We start from the raw sequence: 21,399 nt of genomic DNA, 5'->3' as shown, positions 1-21,399 counted from the left end.
TTGGAAGTCTCACTGGGCTAAGATCAAGGAGTCAGCAGGGTGGTGTTTCTTCTGGACCCTCTGGCAGAGAATCTGCTCCTCAGCTTTCCCAGCTCCCTGGGGCATTGCTTGGTGCATGGCCCTGTTCTATCTGCGAAGCAGCAACCTTAGCAGTCTGACTTCTGCGTCCAGCATCACCTTTTTCTTATCTCCTGCCTTCCCCCTTCCCTTATAAGGGTCCTTATGATGACACCGGGCACTCCTGGAAAATCTAGGTTAATCTTCCAATCTCCAGGTTCTTAATCACATCTGCAAAGTCCCTTTTGCCATGTAAGGTAACCTAGTCACAGGTTTTGGGGATTAGGCTGTGGACATCTTTGGGGGTTTATAAATCTGCCTATCATAGGTGGAAAAGTCTTTTCTTTTCTTTTGCATGACTTCAGGAGACAGGACCTGGACTAATAAGTGAAGGTTATGGGGGAGACGTGCAGAACTAAGAAGAAATAGCCCTGTCTCATAGAATAGACTTTCTACAAGAGGTAGTGGTCTTGTTTTCTAGGGGTCATTCAAGTAGAAGATCTGTGCTTCAGCAGAATTTCCTGCATCAGGTAGGATGTTAGACCAAGTGGAATTGATAGTTCCAATTTTAAGAGTATTAATTTTACATAGACTTTTAGGCATGCTGTTTTAGCTATTTGGTTTATGATTCAGGACATTAGACAAAGTTTGACACATGGCATGTGACAGGACACAGGCACGCCCCAGTGTAGCAGGCCCTGGTAGTGGCCTGCAGTGCTCGCTCAGAGATCACCATTGCTGCTGGGCCAGCATCTGAGTGCAGGCAACCGTGATGCTCTGTCAAGGTCTCCACTTAGCCCAAGTGTGGTCCAGGCTGCAGGGTCTGGAAGTCAATGATGCTAGGAGCAGGCCTTCGTCAATGACAAAAATAAATGGGTGGATGAATAACCCAGTGGCTTCACCCTAGTAACTGGCAGGGAGGGGTTGCTTACTTGCTTATTAAAGCTCCTCTGGGGAGCACTGGATTCTGTCCCTTCCCTGACTCCCTTTCCCATTCTCTGCAATGCTTCCTAAGATCATCTCTCCAACAGACCCCCTGTTCTCAAACTCATCTCTAAATATGCTTCTGGGGGGAGCCCAGACTAAGATGCAACAGAAGGTTTCTGGGAGAAAGAAAACCTTCTCTGACATGATACAATGTGAGCTAAGAGTTTCCTGGAGGCAGTACCACTCTTTTCAGCACAGAAATTCTTAGCATAATCTTCATTCTGAGAATTCTAAAATAGGCTCCTGCCTTTCCTAACCATATGTAAAGTGCTGCTCTCAATGTTCCATCGGGAACAATCCGCTCTCCACAAGGAGTCATGGACTTATTCTTGGTATTTGTCTATGGAATGCGCATGGAATTCCAATGGTCACTGAGTTGGTTGTGGGAGGAAGTGTGATGTTCTGGACTTCCAGAATTGATTTTATTTTTCAACTCTAAGCACCCAGCTGATGACGTGCAGGTGGCTTCATTTCTTCCAGTCCAAGTTTTCTTAGCCTATCCATTTTTTTGGAGGGGTGATGGTGGTATATTTGGGATTGTTAGCTCAGTCCTAGCCCACTCCAGGCCTTCCTTCTCTTGCAGCCCCATAGAGAGATGAGGCCAGGCCTGCTGATGTGATTGGAGTATGGTGAAGTCAGGGGCAGGGTCCCCTTTGTCATGCCAGCTTTATGGACTGGCTGCAGCTGTGGGTGCCTGGCCAGTTGTGGGCCCTGGACAGTTGGTTGCCTTTTCTATTTGGCAGTTTGTGGTTCTCTGATGGCAGCGTCTATATACCATGTGAGTCACCCTCTGTCAGCTACTCTCAGAGTCCTCGACTTGGGAACCTTGAGACATCTGGGCTCATCCTCTGCTCTCCCAAGAATCTGCCTCCTTCCTTCTTAGGCTGAGATGTATCCTACCAACTCATGCATGCCCCGCCCCCCCATCAGCCTGGGTGTGCAAGAAACATCTGTACATTTCCAACTCTAAATCCGCAGTCAGCAAATAGCATGTAAGTCTCCCCTTTTCTCAAATCCCACCTGCCCCCTCCATTGCAGAGGGAACTCCCCTATTTCTTTTTATTCCTTCTTTCAATCCTGGGGGTGGAGGCAGCGGATGATTTAGCTGCACCTGGCAAGAGCCACTTCCTTCCCTCCAGCTTGCACCCTTTGCACTGGTGTGCAGCCTTTCTGCACAGTATACAGGGCTAGGGGTTGGTGGGGGTAAGTCAGGTCTGCCTGAATCCGTCACCTTGTACATCTCACTTTCCTGTCTCCAGCTCAGAAGCTGAGAAAGTGGTGCCTTTGTTTGCTGGTCGTAGCAATTTACACCTTTGAAGCAGATTGTGACCCTAGTTCTCACGTCAAAAAGAGTGTGGTCTCTGCATGGCAGTGGGGTGGGGGGAGAAGGGGAGCAGAGAAAGCATTCTGTCTGTTTGATGTTCCAGGATTGTCCTCCACAGAACTCATCCCCCAGCCTTAGGTATCTTGAAACAGCGGGTATGAACAGATGGCAGTGGCTTCTCAGCACCCTGTGTTCCTGGGCCGAGCCCAGTCACAGAGGGAGCACGGGGTCAAAGTGGCCACCAGAGGAGCATTGCCCTCAAAACTCTGTGCTGTTTCTCAGGAATGGCCTGGGGGCCCAACCTGGAGGCGGTGTTCACTGGGAAACTAGCCTAGCGGGGATCTTGACGGCCTCCACCTCAGTAATCGAAAGCACATTCTAAGTTTACCCTCAATTAGTCCTGCCTTGTGGCTGTTTGGTGCACGCTTGGTTTGGGGCCCACGACAGATGGAGAGGTGGGCTTCCCAGTGGGTCTGGAGCGTGGGCTTCAGAGAGTGCTAATGTTTTTCAAATCTCCTCTGCAAAGCGCCAACTGTGGTAACACTATGGCTCAAGCCAGGAAATGGAAAACACACTGCCAGGTGGCAGGAGGGGCTGCTGCTTAATTAAGGAGCCTCCCCGACTTGTGGGTGACGGGTGTGGTTTGTAAATAGTTTATGCACCTGTTACATCCACGTGTTGTGGGAATGCTCCCGGGCTCGGTTCAAGAGGGGTCCAGGTCTCCTTCACCACAATAACAATAGTTATTGAAATAATAGCTCCCCTTTATTGAACATTTAGTGTACCAAGCATTGTGCACTATGAGGCACTTTCCCTGTGCTGTCTCATGGAGTCCTCATAGCAGCCCTATAGGTACATGCTACTGTGATGCTCATGCCATAGAAAGGGAAGCTGAGGGGAAAAGGGTAGGTAAATAGCTCGAGCTCACAGAGCTGGTAAAGGGAGTGAGTCAGAATCACACTTATATGTGGTTGTTAGACAAACCTGGATTCTGAGCCCCAGATCATTATATGTGAAAATGAAATAAAATTATGTGCATGAAAATGTACCCACTTTTAGTAATAATTCAGTAAATATTTGAATGCCTATTGCGATGGCTAATTATATCAATCCACCTGGCTGGGCCATAGTACTCAAGTATTTGGCCAAACATTATTGTAGATACTTCTGTAAAGGTAATAACATTTAAATCAGTAGACTGGCCTAATCCACTCAGGTGAAGAACGCAATAGAAAAAGCCTGCCTTCCCTTGAAGCTGAGGGAATTCTTGCAGCTTAGTGCCTTTAGGCCCAAACCTCAACTCTTCCCTGGGTCTCTAGCCTACCCAGAAGATTTTGGACTTATCAAGTCTCTACAATCATGTGAGCCAATGCCTTAAAATAAATCTCTCTGTATATATTTCTATAAGTGCATCCTACTGATTCTACTTCCCTGGAGAATCCTGACTGATATACCGGAGAATAAGAGAATGCTTTAATAAAATATGGCTCATTCATAGTATGGTATAATATACAGTGAAAGAAAGAACATCTCAGACATATGTATTTGTAGAGAAATAGAAACCAAAACGCACGTGTGCGTATGTTTACATGAGTCTCTGTTTTACTCTATGAGGATAGAGAAAGATGTGAAAGGATGCACACCTGATGGATGGTGGTGGTGGTTGTAGAGGTGTTACTGGGGTGCAGAGCTATATTCATGAATTCTTTCTTTCTTTTTTATTAAATCATAGCTGTGTACATTAATGTGATCATGGGGCACCATATACTAGTTTCATAGACCGTTTGACACATTTTCATCACACTGGTCAACATAGCCTTCCATGATTTCTTTCTATACATCTTTGTTGTTTGATTTGAGCCTATGTTACTTCTACGATTAAAAAGATTACAAAGTAGATAAGTATAATATATACAATTTGTTGATTTAAAATCTTCCTTCCTAGCCAGGCCTGATGGCTCATGTCTGTAATCTTAGCACTCTGGGAGGCTGAGGTGGGTTGATTGCCTGAGCTCATAGTTTTGAGACCAGCCTAAGTGTGAGACCCTGTCTCTAAAAAAAAAAAAAGCTGGGTGTTGTGACGGGTGACTATAGTCCCAGCTACTAGGGAGGCTGAGATAAAAGAATCACTTGAGCCCAAGAGTTTTAGGTTGCTGTGATCTATGACTCCATGGCACTCTACTGAGGGTGACAAAGTGAGACTCTGTCTGAAAAAAAAAAAAAAAAATCTTCCTTCCCTTCCGTGTCTGGAGGTGGTAGGACAAGGGACAGTACAGCCGAGGTCCGTATCTATTTATTTTATGCCAATCTATATTGAAGTGCTCCCCTGTCTAGAGAGAGTTGACTGGTGATGCTTTGAGTGCCACGGCCTCACCTACATAGTGTTCTAAATGAATCTCAGTCCAAGAGTGGTTTTAAAGGACTCTCCTTGCATAATTCCTGTCCTGGTTTCTGAGGTCTGGATGAGTTTGGAGGCCCATGAGGTGCAGCTAGGTGGAGCCCAAAGGTTGTGCTCCCTCCCTTTGCTGGAGGGCGTTACAGCTTAAGCCCTCCATTCCATAGCTCTGGGATGTGTTAAGAAACAGCTAGTAGGTCGGCACCTATGGCTCAAGGAGTAGGGCGCTGGCCCCATATACCCGGGGTGGTGATTTCGAACCCAGCCCCAGCCCAAAACTGCAAAAAAAAAAAAAGAAAAGAAAAGAAAAAAGAAGAAAGAAACAGCTCGGCGGTGCTGGGCACTGTCCTTGGTGCTGAAAAATCGAATGTGGCCTAGTTTCTGTTCACCATCAACTTTAATTAGAAGTTTACAAGGCAGGGGTGGCGCCTGTGGCTCAAAGGGGTAGAGTGCCGGTCCCGTATGCTGAAGGTGGTGGGTTCAAACCCAGCCCCGGCCAAAAAAAAAAAAAAAAGTTTACAGGGCAGGAGCCACTCTGGAAGGCCAGATGAGTGGGAACATCTGGTCAGAGTGGCCTGGCATTTGGAATGTGGCCAACTGGACATTATTAGGGAAATGTCAAGCAGCTTGAACCTCTTGCCTTTGATCCTTTTGCAGGGTCAACTGCTCACAATTGCAATTGACTGTTGGTCTGACTGACTTAGTTGAATCAATGTGTGGTTTACTCCTTCTGCCAAGACTAATATCCCACCTCCCTATCTGTAGAAGAGCAGGGACTGTCTCACCTAAGACTGTCAAGGATGCTAAAAGGAAGTGAGAGTCCCTCGACACTTCCCCACCCCAGCCACCTTGAAGCAACTCAATACAACATATATTCACCTGAAAAACAATTCACTGTTCCCACTTGAGGCAAGGCCCTGATCAGGGACCAAAGTATGATGCAATCCAGAAAGTTAAGGTGAATAGGGCATCCTAATGCATGCACATTGTAGAAGGGGCTCTCCATGCAGTGCACATCAGAACCACCTGTGGAGGTTTAAAAACATGCAGGTTCGTGGGCTCAGACACCTGTATTCTTTTAAAAATTCCAGTTGAAAAACACCGTGATAGTACTATGGGATGGATGTTTGGTCTAGTAGTCATTTCCTATGTCTGAAATCTTGGGTGCAAAACAAGAAAGGATAGGAGAGGAGACTGAAGACATTGGCCATGTCACAGTCAGGGCTGGCAAGCTGCAGACCCAACAGTGATGGTTCCCAGAGCGTCTTCCCTCATATTCTACATCTAGTCTGTGTCTTGGGAAAGAGATGATGGGACGATGACAGTAAATAGTTCACTATAATTACTACTGCTATTCTAGAAAAGATGAAAAGTGTTTGCATAATAGCAGGGGTCCTTCCTGCATAATAGTTGGAAGCCACAGGTGGCTGAGTTGCAGATGCATTCTGAGCCATCACTGACCTTAGGAATGGTGCATGTTGGAATCTGCACTTCCCCATTCCACAAGTGCAGAGAGAGAGGGGCTGTCAATCAGATCTGCAGCTGGGGGTCTATAGCTCATGTAGGGAAAGAGCAATGTCTGGGCATCAGGAGACCAGAACATTTAGCCTGGCACCTTGCTAAGGGGTCAAATAACCACTCCCTACTTCCTATCTCTGAACTCCTCTTGGACGATGAGCAGATGAGTCCAGATCTTCTGTGTTCCCTCCCTGTTTTGACTGCCATCCTATCAGCTTCAGACGCCAAGATACAATAAAACAAAAATGAACCAAATCGTTATATCCAGAAAACATTAGTTACTCTATACACTTTAAAATTATAAAAGTAATATCTGCTCACTATAAATATTTAACTGACACAGAAATATCCAGAAGAAAAAGAAAGGTTCTTTTCTCTCAATCCTGTTCCCTAAAGATAACAACTGCAAACAGTTAGGGATGTCCTTTCCTCAGCATTTATTATAGTATCTCCATTTTTTAAATTCTGGGCTTTACCAAAATTTAAATAACAGAGGACTAGACTGAATTCAGGCTGAGAAGTCACAGACTGGGTCTCTACGGTTCTAGGCAGAGAAGGGTCAGAAAGGCAGAGCTGAGCCTGTAGGCATTGTTAGGAGCACAAGTGGTGGAAAACTTTACCTTGAGTCAAGACAAAGGCTCCAGGCTGCGTGGAAAACTCTGGAAGTGCCCACCACCACATTCCCTTGCACAAAAGTATTGCATGATGTGCTCAGGGAAGGATGGGAACTGCATTCGCAGGTGAATTCCTTAAGTGTGAAATCTTTTCTTCCTGGCCTCAGGCTCTCTGCACTGTGTGCTAAAGAAAGCCTGTCAGTTCTCCTCATTTTATCTGGGAGTGACTGATGACTGGCCTCTCAGGTTTTCACAGAGCTGATGTGTTTGTATTTGTGTGTGTGTGGTTGTGAGGAACTGACTGAGGTAGCTTTGCGGGAAAGGAAAGGACTGCTTCCCTCAATGACAGTGGCTTTCATCCAAGATGGGGCTCACAAGCCATGTCCATGGGACCTGAATGGCCTTTGTGGTGGCTGGATCCCTCAGCTTGGATAATGAGAACAGAGACTGGCCTGCAAGGAGACCTCTGTGCCTGCTTGGGAGGTGCTTTTGTGGGGAGGCAAGTTTTAAGCTCAGTTAGAATTAGTTCCTCCAAAAATCACTTTGCAAAAAAGATATTTGCACCAGAATGTTTATTGCAGCCCAATTCATAATTGCTAAGTCATGGAAGAAGCCCAAGTGCCCATCAACCCATGAAGGGTTTAATAAATTGTGGTATATGTACACCATGGAATATTATGCAGCCTTAAAGAAAGATGGAGACTTTACCTCTTTCATGTTTACATGGATGGAGCTGGAACATATTCTTCTTAGAAAAGTATCTCAAGAATGGAAGAAAATGTATCCAATGTACTCAGCCCTACTATGAAACCAATTTATAAGCACCCACACTTCCATATGAAAGCTATAACCCAACTATAGGCCAAGAAGAAGGGAAAAGAGGAGAGTGGGTGGGGGGGAGGATGGGTGGAGGATGGGTAATTGATGGGAACACACTTACTGTGCATTTTACAAGGTTACAAGTTAAACCTACTAAGTGTAGATTATAAATGTCTTAGCACAATACCTAAAAATGTGGTGAAGGCAATGTTAACCAGTTTGATGAAAATATTTTAAGTTGTATATAAAACCAGCACATTGTACCCCATAATTGGATTAACATACACAGCTATTATTTAATAAAAAAATAAATAAAATAATATGTATTTGGACTAAAAAAAAAAAAAGAATTAGTTCCTCCCCAGATTCCTCAGGGGTCAGCTCTGACTAGAGGCTGAGAGGGGTGACGGTTGCCCTGGGAAGGTCAAGGCCAAGCACTTGATGAGATCTACCCACACACAGCAGCCAGAGGGCTCTCTGTGGCTGGTCATCATCCATGAACCCTAAAGCCGGTTGTGGTGCTGATGTGGTAAGTCCCCAGTCCTGTCTGACTCAAGCCTTCAGATATGGCCACACTTACTGTGTCTCCATTTATTACCACAGGGTGTCCCGAGAGTCACCATACATGGGGAAAAATGGGAATTGTTGTGAATGTTCCTTTACAAAATATTCATTACAAAAATTTAAAAAATATTTACAAAATATGCTCATGTGTCATGGCGAACATTTTCCAAGATACCTGTTGTTATAATTTTTCCTATGGATAGTGACTTTTGGGACACAATGTACAGTAGAACCTCTGTAAGTTGATCACCCAAGGGACTGTAACAAGCTGGTTAACATATAGAGATGGTTAATGCAAGGAATTAGGCCTACCGTACTGATACGTACATGTGGTGCATGTCTGGTCTATCAAAAGTAGATCAACTTAAGGAGACGGTCAATGTGGGGAGGTTGTCAACCATGGAGGCACCACTGTACTTTTTTTTTTTTTTTTTTACAAAACAGAAACATACTACACGTATTATTTTCTATGTTTTTTTCTCCTTCACTCAACATTTTGTGTATCTCTTTGCAAGTCAATGCACAGAGACCTACTTCATTCTTTGTAATTGCTGTGTAGTATTCCACAGAATATGAGGTTTTCAGGTTTATTTTTTTCTACTAGAAACAATTTTACAGTAAACATCCTTGCTCATATGTCTTTTGAACTGGAACTTTATTTCAGTTGGATAGATTCCCAGAAGCAGCGTTTCTCTTGGGTCAGAGGAGTGCCACATCCTTAACTTTAATAAATCCTACTAGATTGCATTCTAAAAGGGTTGAGATAATTTACAGTTCCACCAACAGGGTGTGTGAGAGGCTCACTCCTCATGCTCTTGTGGGTGCTATATATCATCAATCGTTTTAAATTTAGAGGGTAAAAAGTAGGATCACATTTTTGTTTTCATTTGCATTTCCTTGAAAACTAAAGAGGTTTTGCTTTAGTCCTAAGCTGTGCTCTGTGCATAGTCTTTGCTGATGAGTTGGGTTGCGGTTTCATGTGAGTATAGAAGATGAAGACCTTTCTGAAGGTCAAAGAGCTTAGAGAAGATGGGGTGCTCCCCCCAGGTCATTTTCTAGGTCACCTGGAGGCGTATGGTGCTACCTCATGCATACAGATGAAAGCGAGCGTTTATGGCACAAACTGAAGCAGCTTAGAAAAATAGAACTGTGGTTGCATTCCTTGTAGTTAGAGTTGAGTATAAATGGATGGGCTTTTTGAGGAGGCAGTGAGCTCTTTGTTCCTGGAAGGATTTAAGCAGATATCAGTATAAGTTTTCTACTGGGGGAACCCCCAAAATATATACACATTTTAAGTGATCTTGTGGGAGTAAAATTGATCATTCCCCATCCAAGTAAAACGAATGTGTGTGGCATGTTTAGGTACACTTGGTCAATCATGGTACCTTCAATTCTAACCTATCTTAAAAAGTATATACATTTTGGGGGGGCACCCTCTGTATGCATTCCTTGAAGATGGAGTAGTGAATAAAGCCTGTCTTCCTGGATGTCAGTGTCTAGTGAGGAGGTCATACAGTTAAGCACATGATGTTATGTGTACAGTTGTCCCTCAGTATCCATGGGGATTGCTTCCAGGATACCCCACAAATACCAAACTCTTCAAGTGCTCAAGTCCCTCATATAAAATGGTGCGCTATTTGCATATAACTTACATGCATCCTCCTGCGTATCTAAATCATCCCTAGATTACTTATAATACCTAATACAATGTAAATGCTATGTAAATAGTTGTTATACTGTATTGTTTAGGGAATAATGACAAAGGTAAAAGTCTGTAGATGTTCAGGGATTCCATTCATTTCTTTTCTGAATATTTTGATTTGCAGGTTGGTTGAATCCACAGATGTAGGACCCATGGATATGGAGGGCTGACTGCTTATGTTTAATTATAAATGTGATAAGTGGTAAAAAAGAAAAGTATGAGGAAACCTAACTTAGTGTAGAGGAGTAAGGGAAGACATCTCTGAAGGGCATATAGAAGACAAGACCTGAGGGGTGAGCAAGAACTGGACAAATGAAGGGGGTGGTGCCCCAGTCAGAGGGCCAGCTTGTGAGAAGCCTCTGCCGGGGACCTCTGTGCTGTGCAAGGACCAAGGACCTCAGACCAGGTGACCTCATTGTCCTGCATCAGAAAGTCCTTGTTAGTGTGACCCCCACCAAATGCCCCCAATGCCTCCTCCTCTGCTGGTGCTGGCTTGGTCCAATCGGTCATTGGCTGAGAACCACCCAAGAGACAGGGACCCATGGAGGAATCTTAATAAATACAGTGGAAACCAAGAGAACAGGAGAAAGTCCCACATCATTCTGGAATAATGAGATCCAAAGTACCTTTAAAAGAGTGTCCCGGAGTTGAACTTGGTCCCCATGAAAGATAATGAAGTCTTAACCCCAGTGTCTGTGGGTATTGTCTTTTGGAAATTAGGTCTTTGCATATGGCACACGATCAAGTTAAGATGAGGTCATTGGGTGGGCCTTAATCCAATATAGCCTGTGTTCTTACAGAAAGCGGAAACGTGGGGCACAGAGAGTACGCCTCGTGAAGATGAGTGCAGAGATCAAGGTGAAGTATCCACAAGTCAAGGAATGCCAAAGAGCTCCAGCAAACCAGGAGAAGTTAGCAGGAGGCAAAGGAGGTCTCCCCTGTGGGTCTCAGAGGGAGCACGGCCCTGCCCACACCTGGATTTCAGACTTCTGGCCTCCAGACATGTGTGAGAATCAGTTTCTGTTATTTTAAGCCACAAGCTGTGCGTGGTTACAGCACAGGAAACTAATATAGCTCCCAAGAACTAAGTTTTCTGGGCACCAGACAAGAGAACCCAAGCCTGGCCCCCATCTGGTCAAGTCTACATCTTGTTCTGAAAAGCTATTTTCTGGTGTTGCTCATGAATGATGGGAAGCTGGTTTTGGGGTGTGGTCATCATGTGCAGGGCAAGGTGGTGGACAAGGATCTGCCCCGTGCTCACTGAGCTTAGCCTTCTTTCTCAGGTGAAGCAGAGACCAACCTTCCGCAGCTCTTGAGAGTCACAGCCATTTCCCTCCACTTCACCTCCTCTCCCACCTCCCCCCAGTTAAACATTGGACTTCACCAGGCAGCTGGTGTTTGGGGTAAAAAATAGGCACGCAGGGCTCTGGCAACATGATACAGATAGGAACTTGTAGCAGAGGGAGGCAGGAACGGCTTGGCGGCAGAGCTGGTGTTAATTCATTCAAACAGTCTCTCCCATTGACTTAGCCTTTTCCAGCTTGCAAGGTGTTTTTGCATCCCTTTTCTTGGCTGCTCCTGGCAAGATTCCCGGGAGGTAGGCTGATGGGGAGTGGGGTGGTGGTGCGATGTGCTGGAAAAACAAGGGTTTGATGACCGGAGAGATGAGCAGAGGAGGCAGGAACAGGTGCTTCCCCCATCCCACCAGACTCTCATTTCTCAGCTTTGAGAGGGGGCAGAGCGTTGAGCTCAGCAGTTGGCCTGTTTTGTTTGGGGGGCAGCTCCTGCAATACTCACTGCTTCTGTGAATGGCTCACTGGGGGCAGGGGTTCCCTGGAAAGAAGACTCTGAGCATGCAAGACATTTATCAGGAAATATCTTGGGGACTAATGTCTGTGGAAGGGATGGGGAGGAGGTTGGCCTAGGATGAGGAGGGAGCTTAGCTGCAATGCCATCTTCCCTGAGGGCCTCCATGACCCTGTGGACAGTCCTGCAGCCGATGACCCTTGACAGCTGCCTCAAAATGGGGCTAGAAGGCTGGGTCTTCTTACCCCTGGGTTGATGAGCCACGGATGCTGCTGCCCCAGAAAAGGAGGCATGATCTTTCTCTGAGTCACCCCTGGGAGAGGATGCCGGGAGAGGGTTCATCTGTCTGCAGCACTCCCAGAAGCTTGTGATGCCCCACAGTGCTACTGATGATGCCCCACAGTGCTATTAGAGGGGCCTATGAGAAAATGGGGGTAGTGGGTGAGTAGCAGTTGTCAGAATCTTCTTGATGCTGAGTTCCTGGGTATGGAAGGGGATGGAGGAGGCCCAGGGAGTGATATCTCCCAATATTGCATTGTGGAGAAGATGGAATTTACTACAAAGATTTTGAGCAAACCCACAGCAAAGCTATTTCAAGTGGTTAAGACTTCTTGGTGACATTTCTAGGGGAAAGTCATCCCAGAGTTCCAATCTGCTTCTTGTCCAAACCACAAACCATTCCTAGGCTGGTTTCAGAACTGATCAAACATCTCAGAACTGATCAAACATTTGCCAATGGTTCTGAATTCAGCAGCCTCAGGGCACAGGGATGGGACAGACACTGGCAAAGTGTTCATGCATCTCCCTTGATCCATAGGAGGTGCATGGCCTTTGAGGACACAGACCCCATTTCAGGTCCTGGATCTGCAGCTTTCTGGTTCTTGGGTAAGTTACTTGCAACTTTCTGAATTTCAGTTTCTTCCCCTACAATAGGAGATCGTAGTACCCGCTCATAGGGCTGTTGGGAGGGTTAAATGGAGTAATGGATATAATGCAATTGTTTTGGAGAAGTGGTTAGAGGCATGTTAGTTTTCCTTCTGTTGCTGCATTTCATAAAAATGTTAATTGTAATCTCAGGAATGGAAGAAAAAGTATCCAATGTACTCAGCCCTACTATGAAGCTAAATTATAGCTTTCACATGAAGACTATAACCCAACTATAGCACAAGACTATGGGGAAAGGGCCAAGGAAGGGGAAGGGAGGGGGGAGGTTTTGGTGGAGGGAGGGTAATGGGTGGGGCCACATCTATGGTGCATCTTAGAATGGGTACAGGCTATTGCACTAATGTACACAGCTATGATTTAACAATAATTTTCAAAATAAACAAAGAAGAATGAAAAAAATGTTAATTATAGTTAATTGAGAGGAATGTGTGTGTATGTACACACACACACACACACACACACAATCCCTTTGTTACTATATTTGCTGGGCACTCACTGTGTTCCCAGCCCTATACTAAGATCTTGGGGAATGAAGAGGGAAGAGAATATTGGGCCCATCACAAAGAGCTTTTAGTCTAACAAACGTGAAATAATACCCCTGTGAAGTAATAATAACAGTCTCTTCTACATTTATGATTTAATTTAATCTTATAGCAACCCCATGCCAAAGGTATTTTTAACCCCTTTTTTAGATGGGAAAACTGAGGCTCAGAGGAGGGAAAGGACTTGCTTGTGAGGTCACAGGGCAGATCAGTGGTGATGAGACAGAAACTAGAACTCAGGGCTCTTTGGCCTCAACCCCCATGATTTTTTCAGGGGCACCTGGAAGCTACAGCTCCTGGCTTATCAATTTCCACCCACAGTCCAATAGAGTGAAGCTGTCATTCTTGAGACAGAGACTGAAGGGTGGGTGGAGCTGGTGAGGGGCTGAGGGGGATAGCTGCTAAGAGGAGGGGCAACCAGTCTGGGGCCAAAGGAAGAAGGAGCAAGGAGTGGGGTGTGGAGGCTGTGGGCCTCCAGGCTTGTATGAGCTGGGGGCTGTCAAACTTCTTGGTGTCAGGCTGCAAGTCCCTGCCTGCCACTGAGCCTGGTCTTTCCATGTACAATGAAAAGATAGGATTCTGCCGTGTCCGAAATTCCTTCTGGCTCCACCTTTCTGAGATTCTGAAGTGACCTTGATCTGAAAGGAGGGGTTGACATCGTGGGATGTGGCAAACTTGGATGACTCCTGCTTACAAAGATGTTGAGAATGGAGTTTGTAGGAGGGAGGCGGTGGGAAATTTTTTAAATTGCTTATTTAAAACCATTTTAAGTGTACAATCAAGCAATTATGAATACATTTATGATGTTGTGCAACCATCACCACTATCTCTAAAACTTTGTCATCACCCCAAACAGAAATTCTGTATACGTTAAGCTTGTAAGTCCCTCTTCCCTCTGCTCCCCAGCCTCTGGGGACAGCTAATCTATCTTCTGCTTCTGTGAATTTGTCTATTCTAGATAACTCCTACAAGTGGAATCATATAATATTTTTCCTTTTGAGTCTTGCTCATTTCATTTAGTATCTTTCTGAGATTTGTCCATGTTGCATAATAACTTCTTTCCTTCCTATGGCTGACTACACATTGTCAAGTGAACACCAACGTTTTGTTAATCCATTCATCTGTGGATGGTCACTTGGGTCATTTTCACCGTTTGGCTGTTGTGAATAACTCTGCTATGAGCACTGATGTGTAAGTATGTGTTTGACTTCTTGATTTCAGTTATTTTGGGGTATATACCTAGGAGTGTAGTTGCTGGGTCATATGATAATTCTATGCTTAACTTTTTGAGGAACAGCCAAACCACTCTCCATAACAACTGCTCCATTTTATAGTCCCACCAACAAAGTACAAAGTTCAAATTTCTCTACATCCTTACCAGCACCTGTTTCCTTTAAAATTTTTTCTTCCTAGCTTTGAAGTGATATCTCATTATGGTTTTGATTTGCATTCTCCTGATGACTAATGATGTTGAGCATCTTTTCATGTGCTTATTGGCCATTCATATATCTTCTTTGGAGAAATATCTATTCAAGTCCTTTGCCTACTTTATAATTGGGTTGTCTGCTTTATGGTTATTGAGATGTAAGAGTTCTTCATATATTCTAGATATTAAGCTCCTATCAGACAGAGGATTTGTACAGAGGAATGTACAAAAATTTTAAATTTCGATGAAGTCCAAGTTGTCTGTTTTATTCTTTTCTTACTCATGCTTTGATGTCATATAAAGAATCTTTCACCAAATCCAAGGTCATGAAGATTTGCCCCTGTGTTTTCTCTTAAGAATTTTATAGTTTCAGTTCTCTGATCCATTCTGAGTTAATTTTTATATATGCGGGGAGGTAGGGTAAATTGCTTTTCGAAACATATTTGGTTAATGTAGTTATGCTATATTTTTTTAATAGAAAGAAAAATCAACATTTAAAAGTTAAAATAGAAAAGAAACAGAGACCTGAAGTGAGCAAACAGGGCCAGCAGCTCTTAGATACTGTCACATACAAATGCAGAATTAAGTTTCCAATGCCTGGAGCAAGAGGTTTTATAAGCTTTATTCCTGTCGCAACCAGGATGTGGGTGGGATACTGGGCTCCGGAGGCTCTTTCAACCACTGCTCTCAGATTGTAATACGCACAAGGATGACCTGGCATCTTGTTAAAATGCAGACTCTGATTCATTGAATCTGGAGAAGGCTGGAAAGCCTGTATTTTTCTTTTCTTTTTTTTTCTTCTAAATTTTGTTTTATTTTGGTAAGAACACTTAACATGAGATCTACCCTCTTATATTTGTAAGGGTACAATATAGTATTTTTGCGTATAGTTACAGTGTTGTACAGCCGATCTCTAGAACGTATTCATCTTGCTTAAGTGACCCTTTGTACCCTTTGACTAGTAGCTCCCATATCTCCCTCTCCCCAGCCCCTGGCAACCTCCATTCCACTCTTAGATTCCATGAATATGACTGTCTTAAATCCCCCATAGACATGGGATCACGCAGGCGAGCAAAGTCAGCCTCCACATCTGCAGCTCTTCATCCAGATGCAACCAATTGGTGATTAAAAATACTGTATTTGAATGAAAAAAAAGTGAAAGAACAATACAATAATAAAAGATAATACAAACAAAAACCAATACAGTATAACAAATATTTATACAGCGTTTATATTGTATTCGTTATTGTAACTAACCTAGAGATTATTTAAACTATATGGGAGGATGTGCTATATGTAAATTATATGCAAATACTATATTGTTTTACATCAGGGATTTGAGCATCTGTGGATTTGGTTTCCCTGGGGGAGGGAGGGTGTCCTGAGACCAATCCCCCATGGACAGTGTGAGATATTTACCTTTGTGTTATTGGTTCGTTTTAATGAATATAATGTTCTTAAGGTTCACCCATGTCATTATCTCATACTTCTTGGGATGGTTATTATCAAAAAATACCCCCAAAGATAACAAGTGTTGGTGAGAATGCGGAGAAACTGGAATCCTTTCATGCTGTTGGTGTGAATCCAAAATGGTACGGCTACTATGGAAAACAGTACAGAGGTTCTTCAAAAATTAAAAATGGAACTACCATGAGATCCAGCAATCCCACTTGTGGGTATTCATCCAAAAGAATTGAAATCAGGGTCTTGAAGAAGGATGAACACTCCACGCTCACTGCAGCCCTGGTCACTATGGTCAATGTATAGAAGCAACCTCAACGTCCACCAACAGATGAGTGAATAACAAAATGTGGTATACAGAGACAATGGGGTATTGTCCAGCTGTCAAAAGAAGGAAATTCTGCAATATACAAGATCTAGCATTTCTTTGCATTTTTAAAATTTCAGATTTAGGGACTACAAATGTTTTTTGTTACCAAGCTCTCAGATGATGCTGATGGCCCACGGACAGTCAGATTGCTGCAGAGATCAGTGACGGTGCAGGGATTGGTGAGTGTGTACCCTGCTCTCTGTCTGCCTCCTACTTTTTGCCATGGGAGATGGGTAGAATAATGGTCAGGACTGAGATGGCCTGTGAGGAAAACGGGGGGGGCTTGAACCCACCTGAGGTTATAGTTGAGGGGTCCACCTTACAGCCTGGAGCACTGGTCCAACAGTGAGCAGGTGAACTGAATGAGGCACTTGGGGTGAAAGATTTAAGAAGGCACTCACTCTTGGTGTCCTGGAAATTCAGGTTAGGCATGTGTGTGGCTAAGACATCAAGGGCTTCCTTAAATTGCATGCCCTAGGCACCGCACTTGCCTTATCCTGGTCCCTGCCTCCAGTTCAGAGTCCACCTGGGGGCTCTCCTGGCCCATCTGGGATGGAAAGAACAGATCTAATCTGAAGTCTTGGAGGGCTCCAATGGAATAAGTGTGGAAGTTCATATAAAGGATTCCCAGTGATCAGACCCAGAGCAGCTACATAATCTTTAGGGGTAAGTGAAAAAAGAAAACTCAAGTATTGTTAAGAATTTCAAGACGGCAACAGCAGAGCTTTCAACCAAGATGGGCCTTTCTGATGGTGGGGACGTGTGCCACTGTATACATCACAGGCTCATGAATCCTGCTCATGAATCCTGGTATTGAGAGAATGGACAGCATTGCCAGGTGGTGAGGTCCCTGGCTGTGGGATGGTAAGGAGCCCATCTAGCAGTAGAGAACTGCCCTCAGCGTTGCAGGCTGCAGGCTGCATTGCTGGGCAGTGGGGTGCTGCTCTGAGGGAGGAAGGAAGCCTTCTGACCCATGGCTCTGGGGCTGTCAGGGACAGCCCTGAAAGGAACCCTTTGTCTTAGGCTTTCAAAGCTGCAGCAGAAAGTAAGAGATGCTTCATCTATTCCCAGAGCAGGTGGGGAGAGACTTTGCCTGGGGGCTCCATCTTTACACGGAGCCTCAGTTGGTAGGAGCCGTTCGAGGCAGGAGGAATGGCTGGCAAAACCCTCCCAGTGGAGACAAGCAGAAACAGTCTGCCTGGGAAGCTTGGGGAGCATTTCTGGTGCAGTAGAGTCTTGCAGAAGCTATCTGCTTGCAGGAAGGATAGAGCTGTTAAGGGTAGGGAGAAGCCATAGCTTCTGTCCAGCTGACAGCAGACCTCTGCCTTCCCAGACCTGCAGCTCTGGCTGGAGGGAGCTCTCTCCCTGGTCTGAAAGCCTGGCCTTTCACCATCACCACCCTTCACTCTCCTGAGAGACTCAGGACTCAGAAATGGCACAGTTCAGGAGTCCTGAGCCAGGCCAGGGCCAGTTAGGATTGGGGGTGGCTGTTGGATCTGCCAGGGGTAGGAGCCAGGGGTCATGTGGACTTGACTTAGATCCTCCCAGACTCCCCCAGCCCATAGTCCCTGGCTCCAGTGGGATACTCCTGCCTGGCCTGGACCCTGTGACCCCTTTGCTAGCTTTCAAGTCTGGGCTGGAGACTTTTTGCTCCAAATCCAGTTTCTGAAATACTGGAATCCCAAGGGCACCTCAGGTGGATGAGGGCTGGAGCAGAGCCTTCCTGAACTCTCTCATAGCACGTACTGTGAGCTGTGCACCAGTCTTAGAGATTTATACATGTTACATACATTTAATGTTCATATTGGCCATATGATGTAGACGCCATCATCATCCCTGTTTTAGAAATGAGAGACCAAGGTGTGGAAAAGTTACATAACTTGCTAGGTTGCACAGGTAGCTGGTGGTGGAATTTGAACCTTGGGATACTGGCTGTCACTGCTATTTCCTTATTTAGGGTTGTTCTAAATGCTTTCCGTGTATTAACTCATTTAATCTCACAAAAACTCTATGAAGTAAAACTATACTCTTATCCCTACTTTCCAGATGGGAGTACTGCATCTCAGAGATTGGGTCTTTTCCAAAATCACAAGAGGGGAAGCATTGTCTGATTGTACAGAACAGGAACGACCAAGGTTCGAATTCTATTGCCTCCATTTACTAGCTGTATGACCCTGGGCAACTTAACACCTCTGAGCCTTGGTAAAGTAGGGATAGTTATATCTCATAGGGCTGTAGGGGGTAAATTATCATACTATCTACTTCTTATCAAGGAGGAGACATCCTCTGCTATGTGTTTAATCACTTAGTTCTTCACAATGTTAACCTGTTACTATAACACCATGGTACTATTACTAGTCTCAATTTTATGGATGAGACACAGAGAGGTTATATAACTTGCCTAAAGTCACATAGCTGGAAAGTAGCAGAGCCAAGATCAGATTCTGGATAGTTAGCATGGGCAGTCTGGCTCCAGAGTTCCTGCTCTGAACCATTACACTAAATTGATAACACATGTAACCCGTTTACAGCAGGAGCTGGAATTGTTAGGCTGCAAGCAAAAAGTAATTTAATATTTAACTCTACCCCATTAATTCATTCTCTTGAATAATTCTTTCCTGTTCCCAGATGAAATCTTCAGCAGACCCTTAGCTTTTCCGCTCACTCCTAGGGAATTAATAAATAGCTCATTCCCCCACCCCCAATCGTCATTTAAAAGTTCTGTCTTTTATATTATTAAAGCTTTAATCTCACATCCCATTCAAAACCACTTCCTTTTCCCGGCCACTTCTTAGTTTGGGTCTCCCTTGGGCTGGGCACCTGCCTTGGCATCACGGATGGGCTCTGGGCTGCCTGTGGCGACTCCTTCCGCGCCTCTGCTGCTCTGGTGTCCCCAGCGCTGGAGGTGAGGGAGGCAGGAGAGGTGAGGAGTCAAGTCATGTGGTCTGCAGAGTCACTACCTAGGGTTAGTGTCCTGAGGGGGTGGGGCATTTCCAGTGCTGATCCTTTCTGTCATGGGACACTTTGGAAGTTTCTTGGGTTGCTCTGGTGGCAGCTCCCCAGCGTGGGTGGTTTCTGCTGCTTATGAGGTTCCCCTTAGCCCCTGGCCTCCTGCTGTCCATCCCCAGACAGACCTGAGTGGGTGTCTACGAGGAGGCCCTTTCCAGACCACTTCCTCCCAGGCCCTGCCTTCATCTGCTCTTACGGAAAGGAAACTCCCACAGCCACCTCTTTCTGCTGTGACATCACTTAGTCATCCCTTAGCCTTTTCTGTCAACGAGGTACCCATTCCTACCCTGACATTCAGGTGACTAAGCCCATACTTGTCTTGAAGCCCTTCTTTTGGCTTAAGAGGAGGGGGAAGCTCCTCTTTTCCCCATGACAGGAGACCGAGAATATCACAAGACTACAGAAAGCCCTTGTCCAGGGCAGCCTTGTTCTCTGGCTTCTCCTTTTTAATGTTCCAGCCTCCCCATACACGCTTTCCAGGTGGATAAGGGACAAAGCCTTGACAGGTAAGATTGTTTCACGGTTGCCGTGTGGCAGGTCCTTCAGAGATGGTGCAATACAGCACTGTAGGGTATGTGGTTGTTGAACATTCTCTGTTTTCAGATTTGCATCTGCAAGAGATGCTTTCCAGAGAGGGCCACCAACAATTCCTCCCCTCCTTACCTGCAAATGCCACTCCTCCCACCAAAAGATGAGTTTATCTCTGCTCTGCTTGCATTGGATGCATCTTAAGGACGCCTGACCAAGCTGTAAGGATGTACGGGCTGTGTGCTGGAGAAAGAAACCATGCTATGAGGTCCTGGGGGACGAGGTGCTCTGTGGAGAGAGGTGCCACAACAGAGGGGCTCCAAGGAGTGCTGGGCAACAATTGGTCCCAACGCATAAGGGAGACTTTCTCAGACCTTCTGCCCATCAACTGAAGGCAGCTACACGAGGGATCCAGGCAACAGACACAGAGCAGGCCCGCCCAGCAACCCGGAGAATCACAAGAAATAAGCAATCATTGTTCTCTGAAGCCTCTAACTCCTGGACTGTTTATTATGCAGCAATAGCTCTGCTGAAACAGCAAGATATCTCCCCAGTAAGCAGAACACCCAGATTAGGGCATGGCCCGTTAGGGACGGCTCAGGGAGTAGTCACGATTGACATTGGCATCTAATTATCATTCATATTCAGTCTTGTAAAGAGCTGGGTTCTGATTCTGACTTTGCCAATTAATGGATTCATGGCCCTTCCTCTGGGTTAGCCTAATGTTTTTCATCTGTAGTATGGGGGCTTCTTCCATCCTTACAGGGGATTGCTGTGAGGGTTAGAGGAAATATACTAAAACATGGGATGAGTATAATTCGATGCCACTTTGATTGCTTATCTTCTCAGTAATGGGGAGCCACAGCAAGTTTTAGAGGAAGGGAGAGCTAGCATCCAAGCCACTTGTCACTGTTTAGTTTTCTCTGAGTGACTTGAAAGGCTCACAAATGTGTCCTGGAGTAATAAGCAGAAGGCAGGAAGACTTTGTGAGACACCAGGGTGACAGAGGTCATGGGACTCCTCTGATCTGTTAGGGACAGAGGCGAGCATTGGTTAAATTCCCGAGAACACTTTTTAACACTAAATGGGTCTTCAGTCTTACCGTGGTGGCTGAGTTGTAATTCTCCACTCCTTCCTGGGCTTCTGACTTTGGGCACACATCCCAGCCCCCATTATAGAAGAACGATTCGGCTGAGGCTCCCACGGCACCTAGGTGTGGGGAGATAGAGGCCCAAATCACCTTGCCTGTGCCCGGCTTTCCATGTGCCTCACCTAATGGCTGTAACGATGCCCTGCAGGCTCAGAGAGTGGCCAGGATGACACTCGCATACT

The sequence above is a fragment of the Nycticebus coucang genome, chromosome 18, assembly GCF_027406575.1.
Source record: "Nycticebus coucang isolate mNycCou1 chromosome 18, mNycCou1.pri, whole genome shotgun sequence".
Classification (NCBI taxonomy): Eukaryota; Metazoa; Chordata; class Mammalia; order Primates; family Lorisidae; genus Nycticebus; species Nycticebus coucang.
The sequence above is the reverse complement of the archived record's forward strand: the minus strand, read 5'-3'. Positions refer to the sequence as shown.